The following is a 13,575-nucleotide window of genomic DNA, read 5'->3' as shown; positions in this document are numbered from 1 at the left end:
AGATTACAGCAACATATCTCAAAAATCGCACACTATGACCAGACTGGATTTATACCAGGAATTCAGGGCTGGTTCAATATTAGGAAAACTATACACATAATTGACCGATAACAAAAACAACAAGAAATCAATTATTTCAGTAGGTGAAAAAAGTTTTAACAGAATACAACCCCTAGTCCTCTGGGGGAAAAAAGCCACTAGAAAACACAGAAATAAATGGAACTTTCCTTAAAAAAAGTACTATAGCTCTAAAATCAAGAGAAAGCATTATCTGTCTTAAGGATAAACTAGAAGCCTTTCCAATAAAATCAGAGACAATGCAAGGATATCTATTTTCACCATTACTATTCAACATTGTACTAGGGATGATAGCTGTAGCAATGACAAGAAAAAGAAGTTGAAGGAATAAGCATAGGCAAAGAGGAAATAAAACTGACTTTTTGCAGATGATCTGGTAGTGTACTTAGATAACTCTAAAAGTCAACAAAAAAATCTAATTGAAACAACTAACAATTTCAGCAAAGTTGCAGGATATAAAATAAGCCTACACAAAGCATCTGCATTCCTGTATATTACCAACCAAATCCAACTGCTAAAGACAGAAAAATTGCATTTAAAAGAATTATGGATAGTATAAACTACTTGGAAGTCTACTTGCCAAGACATACACAGAAATTGGTGGCTTCTCAGGCTTAACATACCCTGTTCACCAGACACAATACAGTGGGGAATGTCTAGGCAAGAGAGTTGTGGCCTGCCTGAGCCAATGCCATATCTTTGCTGAGTACCCTTTCTATGTTATTGTTAATTAAACCTTCATTTGTTAACTGTTAAGATGGTCTACAAGTGTCTCATTTCTTTCCAAATCATGAGTCTGAACCACTAGACTGGGTTGAGTCATGTCTGGTCCAGAATACCAGGCCATGAGTTAGCTGGGAAGCCAGCGGTCCTCAGTGTTGCAGCTACCCTATGGGTACAATCAGGTCTGAAGAAGATATGGAAAAGATGGTCATCTGCCAAGTAGGAGTCTACCAGTGTGAGCACATGCCCCCAAGGAATTTGGAGAGGCACCCACTATTTTCTAATGGCTTCCTCCCTCCCTTTTGCCAAATTTCAATCCAAAGTTGGTCCAGGATTTCTCTCCTATGTTGTTGGGTGACCTGATTATGACATCATTAGCTTAGAGGACAGTGGAGTGCCTGAACAGTCCAGTGTATGAAGTAGAATCTTCTGTAGTCTTGGCAACAGTCTCATTGTGCCTTCATCATCGGTGCCTCAGTTTCTCTCCTGCTTACCCTGACCCAGTCACCTCTTGTTTGGCATTCCTGTGGCCTCCTGGGGAATGAACCTGATGACACGTGAGTGTACTCTGAGTATCCCCTTCAAAGACACTTCTTGTCAGTACCTCTATTTCTTGAGATTAAGTGATTTCAAAAAAGAGAGAGAGAGAGAGAGAGAGAGAAAAGAAAAAGAAAAAGGAAGCTAGAAATCTTGAACATCACAATAGTAAATCTTGGTCCATGATAACAGTTAATGAAAAATACCTCCCTCCTCTTATCACACAGGCGGGGAGCCACCAGGGCAAAATGTGACATACATGATCAGATTCGGTCCACTGCTTTTGTTTAACTAGTTTTTCTTTCAATTTCTGTTTTGGGGGGAAGGGTAGGGTGGGATTGGGTGGGAGAAAGGAGTGGTGGGTAATATCCAGAAATAGCTAGCAGGTAGACAGAAGGCATTGATAAACCTGAATTTTTTTTCCAAAATAAGACTAGAGAACACTAGAGAGGATGTCAGGATGGGTTGATGAGTGATTAGTTTTGTTGAGTTGCTTTTCTTTCTTTTTTTAATCTTCGTTATAAGGATTGGTTCACCAGTTAGAGGATGGAGGAAGGATAGATTTGGAAATGATGATGTTTTAAAAAACATACACATGTATATATTAACATGCACATATACATATATGTCTATATTTATGTATTTCACATGGTTACACAATTATGTCACATATAATTACATAATGCGATTATATATAATCATATCTTATAGTATATTGTTTAATACATATAATTTTTATTATATGCTATAATTAACATAGTATATAATATTTCATATATATATATATATATATATAATGAGACTAGGATATTGTATAATTGTAATGCTCAATCCTGGCCCCAGAAAAGAGATGAGGACATATGCCTCCAGCCTTGGAGGTATGAGGATTCAGTGGGTACAGAATGTTAAATCATCAAGTCAACAAGCATTTCTTAAGCACCAGGCACTGTGCTAGGTGCTGAGGATACAAAGAAAGGTAAAAACCAAACCCTGTCCTCAAAAGGAGCCTCCCTCTAACAAGAGAGACAAAGATTATGTACAAAAAAGCTATAGCCAGGATAACAAGGGGGCAAAGAGGGAAGGCATGAAGATGATGGAGGACTGCAAGAGGCTTCTTGTACAAGGTGGAATTTTAGCTGCGTCCTTAGGTTTTGGTTAACTGGTTTTGTCATTACAAAGAAATCTCCCTGGGTGTGGTGTGGGGGGGAGTATCTAGAAATCACTGTGATGATGTAAAATCAAAGGCACCAATGAAAAATGAAGCTATACAGTCCTAAAGATAATTAAATCTCTCCAGGTTAACTTCGAACCCTGGAGGCTCATTCTTGCATCTAGGTCAACTGTTGCCTCATGACCTTCCCTCAACATACACTTACTCCAGCCTGCTTATTTTCCTCTGACTTATGCTGCTTTAAAATTTTTCATGGGGGCAGATAGGTGATGCAGTGGATAGAGCACTGGCCCTGAAGTCAGGAGGCCCTGAGTTCAAATCCAGTCTCAGACCAGATACTTGACACTTACTAGCTGTGTGACCCCGGGCAAGTCACTTAACCCCAACTGCCTTGCCAAAACAAACAAATTTTTTCTTTTTCTCTCTTTCATCCATCCTTTCTCCCTCCCTATCTTCTTTCCTTTTTACTTTCTTTCTCTCTTCTTTTCTTTTTCTTTTCTTTCTCCTCCTTTCCTCTTTCTTTCTCATCTTCCTTCTTTTTCTTTCTTTCCCTTTCTTTCTTTCTTTCTTTCTTTCTTTCTTTCTTTCTTTCTTTCTTTCTTTCTTCCTTTCTTTCCTTCCTGGGTTTCCCTATCTCACCCAGGAAACCACTTAAGGTCCCAATTGCACAACTCATCCAGCAGGGCAGCTTTGACTTGCTCTATTTTCCAAATTTGGCCAGCTCCGCACTCCTGGGGTGTGTGTAGAGGAACTCACCACATTGGTCCTGGACTTAATGGGGGACATTTAGTTGGCTTAGCGTACTGCAGCTGAGAAGTCCCAAGCTCAAGGGATCCTCCAGCCTCAGTTTCCCCAATACCAGGAATTATAGGCATGGGCCACCATGCTCAGCTAGCTTACTGCCTTCCAGCTCTGGCCTGGTGTCCTTGAGAGAGAGAGAGAGAGAGAGAGAGAGACAGAGACAGAGAGAGATGGCTTCAGAGTCAGAAAAACTGGGGGCTCAATCCTACCTCTGACCCATCCTGGCTTTGTGTCCCTAGGAAGTCACTTAATTTCTGGTGCCCCAGGCAGCTCTATAAATTGCAGAGGAGGTGCTAATCTGCCTCAGTAGAGGACATTCCACACCTGGGACTCCCTTCCACAGATGAAATTCACAGGTCCAATAGCTTCAGGGTCTACCATTCTATGTCTACTCTTCTGCCTCTGACACTGCAGAAGCAGAGGAGACGATAGGCACAGGAGTGGAGAAAGGAGCCAAAGATATGCTTTTAGCCATCTATAAACATCACCTGCTGGTATTCTAAAGGTGGAATCCTTCTCTATAATGGTATTGGAAAAATGGAATCTTATTCATCTTAACATTCCCATAACAAAACCAGAAGGCAAAAGAAGGTTCTGGGGTCATACATTTAAAGCTGAAAAGACCTCCAGGAGTACTTTAGGCCAGCCTCCTTACAGAGATCCATGGAGGCTACAAGACTCATCCAAGGTCACACAGGTAGAAAGCCGAACTAGAATTTGAATTTTTGACCTCTGACTCCCAATCCAGAATTCTTTCCACTGTTGGGTGGAAAATAGTTTCCACTATTTGTCTCTCCTTGGAGAAACAAGACAAATGAAAAATTGCTGGAGTTGGTTTTGTCATGACTCCAAAAGCAAAATAATAAACATTGTCTGATGGGACATGTGGTCATTTTGTCTAGCAGTGCCCACAAAGCGCTAAGTATACAGGGTGTTCTCACTGATCCTTTGTAAAAAGACTACCACAAAATAATTTCTCTTTATCTGCCAATATCTATTGGGAGATGTGAGAAAGAATAGAAATTTCACGGAGAATTGAATAAGAAGCTCTAAATTAAATCAAGATGCACCTGGTGACATTAATGCAAAGGGGAGGAGAGTGGCAAAAAAAATTTGTTGGAAAATATGGCTCAGGAGGAAGAAATCAAAGTGACCAAAGGTTTGTTCACACACTACACAGAAACCTCATGTAAATATGGTGTTCAGTTATCTGAGTCGTGTCCAACTCTTTGTGACCCCATTTGGGGTTTCCTTGGCCAAGATACTAGAGCAGTCTACCATTTCCTTCTCCAATTATGAATGCTTTCATCAAAGAGATTTGAGAGGCAGTGGATGTGGCAAGAACCGAGTAACAAGTCAAACTGACTTATTTTGACTGGAAAGGGTTCACTACTTGGGGTGGGAGTTATTTCCCTATCAACTATTTGTATATAGTCAGGTCATTGACTCATTAGCAGGTCAAAATAAATGTCAAATTGGAAGAAAAAATGAGACGACATGCAATTAAAACAACTCCAACCTGACCTATTTAAACAAAACTGTTGAAGACCCAAAAAATGAGAAATGGATAAAGGAACAGAAGTTGATACAGACAATTGTAACTTCCTAAGGAAGTTTAACTTTGGTATATCCATCACAAATGGTAAATCTGTTTCCACAACGGGGAAACATAAAGAGCCTAAAAGCTACCCCAGCAGTAAACTTTGAGCTGCTTGCCAAGTGGAGAGATATGATACCCAAGGACAACACCTGTTTTCTTATTTGTAAAATCTTACGGACAGTACTACAAAATTATGAGTGATATCATCTCATAAAATATAAAAAAAGTCATAAAGGGAAAGAAGTTTACAGAAAGCTTGGTGAGATATCTAATTAGACCAGATCATTCTAATGGCATTTAAAAGTGAACCTGGGAAAGGGACAAGAGATTGAAAAATGGAAAAGATCTGTCAGGATATATCATCTCCATCAACAGCAATGGAATCATCACATTTGGACTCTCATATCACAATCTCTATTGAGAAAGTAGAAATAGCACCAAGAAAAACCAAGGGCAGCTAAACTGAAGGAAACACACGCAGCAGAAGTCCATGCCGAAGGCCAAAGGCTACCCACAGAACAATGGGGAGACATAGGGTTGACATAAGTAGTCTGTAGCATACTATTTTAAAAATAATTTTATTTTTCCTCAATTACATGTAAAGCCAATTTTTAGCATTTGGATTTTTTTAAGTTTTGAGTTCCAAATTCTCTCCCTCCTTATCTCCCCTTCCCTCTCATTGAGAAGACAAGAAATTTTATACATGTAAAACATATTTCCACATTAGTCGTGTTGTAAAAGAAAACAGACCAAAAAAACCCCCACCACAACAAGAATAAAAAGTTGTGGGGTTTTTTTTAAAGTTTTTTTCAATCTGCATTCAGGCTCCATCAGTTCTTTCTCTGGGGATGGACAGCATTTTTTATCATAAGTCCTTCAGAGTTGACTCTGATCATCGTATTGCTGATAATAGCTATGCCATTCGCAGTTTGTCATTTTACATTCTTGTTGTTACTGGGCACAATATTCTCCTGGTTCTGCTCACTTCACTTTGCATCAGTTCATGTAATTTTTCCAGGTTTTTTTGAGATCATACTTCCTGTTCATCATTTCTTATAGCACAATAGTATCCCATTACATTCATATGCCAAAACCTGTTCAGCCATTCCCCAACTGATGGACATCCTCTCAATTTCCAATTCTTTGCCACCACAAAAAGAGCTGCTATAAATATTTTTGTGCAAATAAATCCTTTTCAAAGTTAAAATAGTAGATTTGTAGTTTCATGTGTAATCATCTCTTTATTGTACTATTTTATGGAAAGGCTTGTTTTATTCCATAAATTAAAAATTAAATTTTAAAAAGGAATGAGTTCAATGACTTTAGAAAAACATGGAAAGACTTGCACAAAATAATGAAAAGCAAAATGAGCAGAACCAAGAGAACATTGTATACGGTAACAGAAATATTATTTAAGAACAATTTTGAGTGAATAAGTTATTTTGTCTATTATAAATACCCAAATTAACTATAAAGGACATATGAAGAAAGACACCATCTGCATCCAGAGAAAGAACTGATAAATAGAAGTGTGCATAGAATAATTTTACACACACACACACACACACACACATAAATTTGTGTCTAATGGTAGCCATTGGGGGGAGAAAAAAAAGAAATTTACATAATAATTTTGTTGTATATTTGAAAGGTACAGCAAGTTGTGCAGAGTAGATTTGCAGTTTCATGCACAATCCTCTTTTTTATTGTACAATGTTATGGAAATGCTTGTTTTATTCTGTAAATTAAAAATAAAATTAAAGAAAACAGATAGGTCCTTTTCCTTTTTTTATATCTCTGTGGGATACAGATCTAATAGTGGTATTGCTGGAACAGAGGATAGGCATGGTTTATAGCCCTTTGGCCATAGCTTCAAATTGGCTGTAGGTTATTATTAATGGAGAACTGCCATGGAGACAAAACGTAAACAGTATTATCAACGAAATGATAAGCACTGTTCTAAGCACTTACTGACCATCACCAAGGATGGCTGATTTGGGTGGAAGGGTACTTGTTGACTTACTGACGAGGAAGACAGTGCTATATGTTATCGTGGTCATATGGTCAGGAAGCAAAGTGAAACAGTAAGACAAATTATGAAGAATCCACGAAACATAAACCACAACTCAACTGCTGAAATAGGCTTAGATCTCCCACTTGGCATGTCTTACTTTGTGGGGTGGGGGGAGTGGTGGAGCTGGGGAACTCATCCAGGAGATGTGATTCTGCAGGAGGAGGGTCTAGGTTGTCCACATTAGTCATATTATCTGGTGCAGCCCTTGCCAACAGCCAAGCAAGCTTGATGCCAAAAAGTTTTTTGTATAATTATGTCTTGGGACTGAGTAGTCACCATGGCTGTCTAGTATCTAGACAGCAGCTGCTCAGGGTTGGGTCTCACCAAGGACTTTCTGTGGACTCGGGGGATGCCTATATCCCATGATTGAAGGCACCATCAGAAGAACTTTTCACAGTGCCATGAAAGTATTTGAGAAGAGATGTGTGAAGTGCTGGGGAGACTCTTCAGAAAGCGGGGCAATGGATGTAACATCCTGAACACGCTGCCTGAAATCCTGAAGGCTTCCCAGGTCCCCAAAGGGACACGTACAAAGAGAGGCATGGGGATTTGGTCCACAGGAGTTCCTTCAGAGTAACCAGAGATGAACAGGGAGAGGCTCCTCAGGACGAAGGGGTGTTGAAAGTGGATGGGAACTTTCAAGAGGAAGTAGCAGAACTCCTGAGAGGACAAGATGGAGCTGGGGAGAGGGGAAGAGGAGGAGGAGGAGGAGCAAAATGACCTCAGAGCAAGGGGGCTGCATCTCGCTCCTACTGGGGTAGCACTTGGCTCCCCACTTTGTTACTGGGTGCTGGAAATTTTGGACAACTAGTGACAACACTTTCTGAACTTTGAAGCTGTAGGTCTCTGACAGTGCACCATCCCCTTCCCAGGAACCCAGCCTTCTGTGCGGGCTTTAATGGACATTGTTGGACATGAAAACCAGTGTCAGGCAGACTTTGGCCCTCTTGGATTTGTCTGACAGCTGCTCCCAAGATGAGCAGATCCACACCCTTCTGGGGTAGGAGGTAACTTGGGTTAAAGGGATTAGGGAATAAGAGGGAGAACAAGAGAAGGAAATAAGCATTTATAGAACACCTACTGTATGCCAAGCGCTTTACAAATATTGTCTCATTTGATAAGCATTTTAATTCCTTGGCATTTATCCTCTGAACTCTTTAAAGCAAATATCTTTTTGCATTATCAGGATGTCATAGGACCATAGAGCTAGGGCTAAAAGATACCTTAGGGATCAATGAATTCAACTTTACAGATGCAGAAACTGAGGACCAGAGAGAGGAAGTGATTCGTGGACTCAGGTCGCGCTGGCCCCACCACACCCTCTCCTTTACGGTGCGTGGCCTTTGACACTGATGCCGCCTCGGTCAAATGGAAAATGGAAGTTAACGAGCAGTGGAGCCAGAGAAGGTCAAGGAGCCTGGATGTGGTAGGCAGTGACCACCTGTCACTCATTCCTCTACTTCTGATCAGGAATTGCTCACCATGATCAAGTCCCTCACAGAGAAATCAGGGTCAACTGAACTGTGTAAGGAGCCCACCGGGCAGTGAGACACGACAAAGCCTCCCCTTTGTCGCGTGGGCTGACTTGAACAGAAGCAGAGGATCAGGTCAGAGCTCAGACCGGTCATCTTGCGATCCGCGCGGTCCAAAGAAACTCACTGCCTCCTAGAATTTGCCAGAGGTGTGGTACGACGGAGGCAGGGGAACAGGGACAATTCTTGGAGAGCCTGCTGGCGACATCCTTGAAGACCCACAGAAAGCACTTCATTTCACTCGGGAAATTGAGCGGTTAATAAATGCTTCATCCGCCTGCCTGCCTGCCTCTCGACTGTGAGACGTGGGGGACACTAGCACAGGCCTGCTCAGCGTGGCGTTCCCGTGTCAAAGAAGGCGCTGTGCTCTCTGAGCAAAGCAGGATTGCAGTAGCTCAAAAGAGACGAGCGAGGCACAAGTTTACAGTCATCTCACTCACTCCTCATGTTCATGTGCACTATTTGTGACCGACCTGCGGTAGAGCCTTCCGAGCTCCTACGGGTCTGATCAGCCAGTCTGTCACACTGTACCTGGACCCCGACATAGCGATGTCATTTTGGTACTCTTCAGAAAGGAGGAAAAACCACCAACCTCCCAGCTTGCTTGCTTGTCTGCTTCTCTGTCTGCCATGTACCAGACGCTGTGCTAGGTTCTGGGAATACAAGGACAGATTAAAAAGTCGCGGCCCTCAAGAGCCGTGCCAGTCTGGGGAGCAAATGTGAATTCCCTAGGGCGTGTCATCCCAGAATCTAGCCCTCCAGCTGGAGAAGGGAATCATGAGCAGATATCTCAGGGTGACTCCAAATTCTAAAGTCGCTAAGCTTCAGAGTTCAGGCACAGACCTTCTTACAGAGAGCTTTCCTCAGCTTCTTGCTTCTTAGAGGAAGATTTTATTTTGCACTGACCTGACTGGGCTCACGTTCTACACCATCCCCACCTTAAATGGTAAGCTGCTTGAGGGCAGAGACTGTTCAATGTTGCCGACCCTCCTCATTTTTTAGTGGGTTCATGGAAAGGTGGCTGAGGACCCGAGCCATCAGGAGGTTCTAACCTACACGGATGATTTCATTATGTTTGGGACAACTTTTAACAGGGCAAAAGGCAGGATGGCTGGAAGTATACTGGTTCCGTTAAAAGTCGACAGGTTCTGAGATTTCTGCGTGTCTGTCAAGAGCTGAGGTCTCATAGTGTCTCCTCTGAGAATGAGGACCAGCCATGATGAAACAAAAGGGCTCATCCCCTAACCCTGCCCAGAGAGAGAGGGAGAGCTGAAGATGCTTCTGGGTGGTGGTGGCTCCTTTCCCAGACTGCCCCCTGCTAAGCCTCTTAGTCATCTCACGTCCAATGGAAGAGAGCCCTTCATAAACTGATTCCTTCACACCTTTCTGCTCCTCAGACACGACTCCAGGTGCAGTGATAATGGCCTTTTTGCTGTTCCACAAATACGACATTCCATCTCCCGATTCTAGGCATTTTCCTGGGCTGTTCCCCATGCCAGTAATGCTCTTCTTCCTCATCTGTCTCCTGGCTTTTCTGGCTTCCTTCAACCTCAGCTAACATCTCAATCTTCTTCAAGAAGCATTAATAATAATGCTGAATTAATAATTCCCTCTGAGATTGCCCCCTATTTGCCTTGTCTATATCTTATATGTACAAAGTTGTTTGAAGGTTGTCTGCTCCATTAAAACATAAGCCCCTTCTTTATATCCCAGCATTTGAGTACAGCACCTGGTATGTAAGAAGTGCTTAATAAAAGCTTACTGGTTTATAGACTTGACGAGCATGGTTGTTTGAGGTCTAAATGAGTCCTTTGGGTTACACTTGGATGCCAGCCTTGCGGGCTGAGGGATAGGAAGATGAAAGCCAACAGAAACATTTTACATTTGAGGGCAGGAGTGCCCATAGACAGAAAGATGTAGTCGCCTACCTACTGGTTGGAGTTCTGAGTATGGAGCCCGATTTCTGATAAGATGAACATCAACCCGTATTTTGACAAAGGAATGCCTCTATCCTCACATCTCTAGTACATGATACAGTGGATAGAGGACCAGACTTAGAACTCAGGAACATCTGGGCTCTAGTCCTTCCTTTGACACATACTAGCTAGGGGTCCCCAAGGCAACTCTCTAAAGTACTAAGATGGAAGACTTGCCGATATGCACTGGTAGATGGAATTTCCAGACTGAACTTTCCTCACACGAACAATATCATAGATGTGGACCAAAAAAAAAAAACCAACCAAAAACACAAAACAACATAAAGGGTAAATGTATTCTTAACTAAAAAGAGGATAGAGGCAACTGAAAATATAACTTTGATTACATGAAGCTGAAAAGCTTCTGCACAAACAAAATTAATACACTTAGGATAAGAAGGGAAGAGGTAGAATAGATAAAAATAACCTTTCAAAAAATAAAATTTCTCTTACAAAGGTCTGGTATCCAAGATACATTAAAGAAAATCAGATAGGAATATACAGCTGTGGATAAATATAGATGATAGATAGATAGACAGACAGATAGATATGACCAAAATCTATTCCCTAATAGATAAATGGTCAGAGGATGTGAATAAAGTTCTCAAAAGAACTGCAAATTATTTTTTTGTTTGTTTTTTTAGTTTATTTTTAGTTTTCAGCATTCACTTCCATAAGATTTTGAGTTTAAATTTTTCTCCCCCTCCCTCCCAAGATGGCATGCAATGTGATATAGGCTCTACCTATACATTCCTATTAAACATATTTTCACATTAGTCATGTTGTAAAGAAGAATTAGAACCAATAGGAGGAACCACAAGAAAGAAGAAACAAAGCAGAAAAGAAAAAAGAGAGTAAATAGTCTGCTTCGATCTGCATTCAAACTCCATAGATCTTTCTCTGGATGTGGACAGCATTTTCCATCGTCAGTCTTTTGGAGATGTCTTAGATCCTTGCGTTGCTGAGAAGGACTAAGTCTATCAAAGTTAGTCATCGCACAACGTGGCTGTTACTGTGTACAGCGTTCTCCTGGTTCTGCTCACTTCACTCAGCATCAGACCATTCAAGTCTTTCCAGGTTTTTCTGAAATCTTCCTGTTCATCATTCCTTATAGCAGAATAGTATTCCATCACATTCATAGACCACAACTTGTTCAGCCATTCCCCAATTAATGGGCATCCCCTCAATTTCCAATTCTTTGCACTACAGAAAGAGCTGCTATGAATATTTTTGTACACGTGGGTCCTTTTCTCATTTTTATGATCTCGTTGAGACACAGCCCTAGAAGTGATGTTGCTGGGTCGAAGGGTATGCACATTTTTATAGCCCTTTGGGCACAAGAGCTTCAAATTATTAACAACCACATGAAAGAATGCTCCAAGTCAGTAATTACAATAGAAATAAAAATAGCCCTGAGGTTTCACTGCACACACTGCAAATTGGCAAAGGTGACCAAAGATAAGACTAGACAACGTGATAGGACTTGCGGCATGATAGGTGCACTAAGGCATTATCGGTGGTCCAGTGAGTTCAGACAATCATTTAGGGAAGCAATGTGGAATCATGCCAATAAAGGGACCAAAAATGTCCTTACCCTTTGACCTAGAGGTTCCATTACTAGGCCTGTGCCCGAAAGTGGCCATTAATAAAAAGAAAGTCCCCACATGTACCAAAATATTCATTGCAACACCTTTTGTGATAGCAAAGAATTAGAAGCAACATAGATGTCCACTGATTGAGGATTGGCTAGACAAATTGTGGTCCATGAATGCAATGGAGTATGACTGTGCTGTAAGAAATGATGTATGTGATGAATACAGAGAGGCATGGAAAAATCTCCATGAACTGATGCAGAAGGAAGGAATCAGAGCCAAGAAAACACACACAATGACTATAATAATGTAATATAATTAAACAACCACACCCACATAAAATCCACAGTGAATGAATGTTGCAGACTTATAAAGAATAAGCGTGCTTGAAAGAAGGAATATGAGAAGACATTCCCACTCCTACCCCTTTCCAGAGGTAGGGAGGTCCACATGTGTTATACATTGCATATAATTTTTGTATTTTCAGACTTTTTTGCTACACTGATCACTTAAACTGATTTTTCTTGTCTTAAAAAATACTATTTGTTTTATGGGATGGCTCTCTAGGGCCTGGGGGGATATTTGGGGAAAATTATGGGGATGTTAAAAAAAAAAAAAAGACACCAATATAAACTTAGTTTTAGAAAAGAAGCCCAAACAATCACAGTACCAAGCCTGATGTGAGGTTCTTCACACCCTGCCCCAAGAGTTGTAGTATTTTCTTCTCTGCTTAAAAAGAAAATGGCCAGCCCATTTTGAGCATTTATTGATAGCATTGCCACTCTACTTACCCAACAGACTGAAAGACAATATTCTATTGATCAGGATTTTGGGCAATAGCAGCTGTGTTATTTCATAAATGTGCCACACTGGCATATGTCAAAGTGATACCTCAGATACGGACATTTGTATTCTAAGGGGAGGATAGAATCTTCATTAGCATTGATTTTTTTTTTATCAGATGCAATATTTAAAATTTTTGAAGCTTTCTAGTTGAAGTTTGTATTTAGAGTAGTGCAGGAAAATTTTTAAATGTGAAATTACATACTGCATTTTGTCTGAAATAATTTTTAAATGCTTTTGAAACATTTGTGAGGGGAAACACGTCCAGAGCACCAGGAAGAGGGTCCAGAGAGAAATAAAGGAGGGAACATTGCCAGCATGAGGGCTTTTCCTTAAAAATGGAGCTTCCGGGAGGAAATGACCCATTGGTCAGTCACCAAGAATTGAGTACCCACACAGGAGCATAGAGATCTCCCAGAGGGAGAAGGCTACAGGGATGATAGAACATATATAGTGGTGAAGGCATCTGCCAGGGTTAAGTTCATACCAGACTGAATAACGATCAAGAAATCCAATAAGACAGTACTTCTTAGCCAACAGTTGCACAAAAGGTCAGCCAGAAGAAGCCTACAGACAATAGGAAAGGGAGTTACCATGAAAGCCAGTGAGACACAAGATATCCCAGAGTAACTACGGATGGGCCAAAGG

At 41.1% G+C, this 13,575-nt stretch overlaps 1 long non-coding RNA gene across 2 annotated transcripts in view; it reads left to right on the top strand.

Moving 5' to 3' along the window:
- Window positions 1-1,294: 1,294 nt before the first annotated feature.
- LOC110202360 (uncharacterized) overlaps window positions 1,295-13,575 on the top strand; it is a 44,296-nt gene continuing 32,015 nt past the window's right edge. For both annotated transcript variants that reach the window (XR_013482590.1, XR_002322713.1), the window contains exon 1: window positions 1,295-1,358. This is a non-coding gene — a long non-coding RNA (uncharacterized LOC110202360). The remainder of the gene's footprint in view (window positions 1,359-13,575) is intronic.

This window comes from Phascolarctos cinereus, unplaced genomic scaffold, assembly GCF_003287225.1.
Source record: "Phascolarctos cinereus isolate Bilbo 61053 unplaced genomic scaffold, phaCin_HiC Scaffold_726;HRSCAF=1367, whole genome shotgun sequence".
NCBI classification, from domain to species: domain Eukaryota; kingdom Metazoa; phylum Chordata; class Mammalia; order Diprotodontia; family Phascolarctidae; genus Phascolarctos; species Phascolarctos cinereus.
The sequence above is the reverse complement of the archived record's forward strand: the minus strand, read 5'-3'. Positions and strand labels throughout refer to the sequence as shown.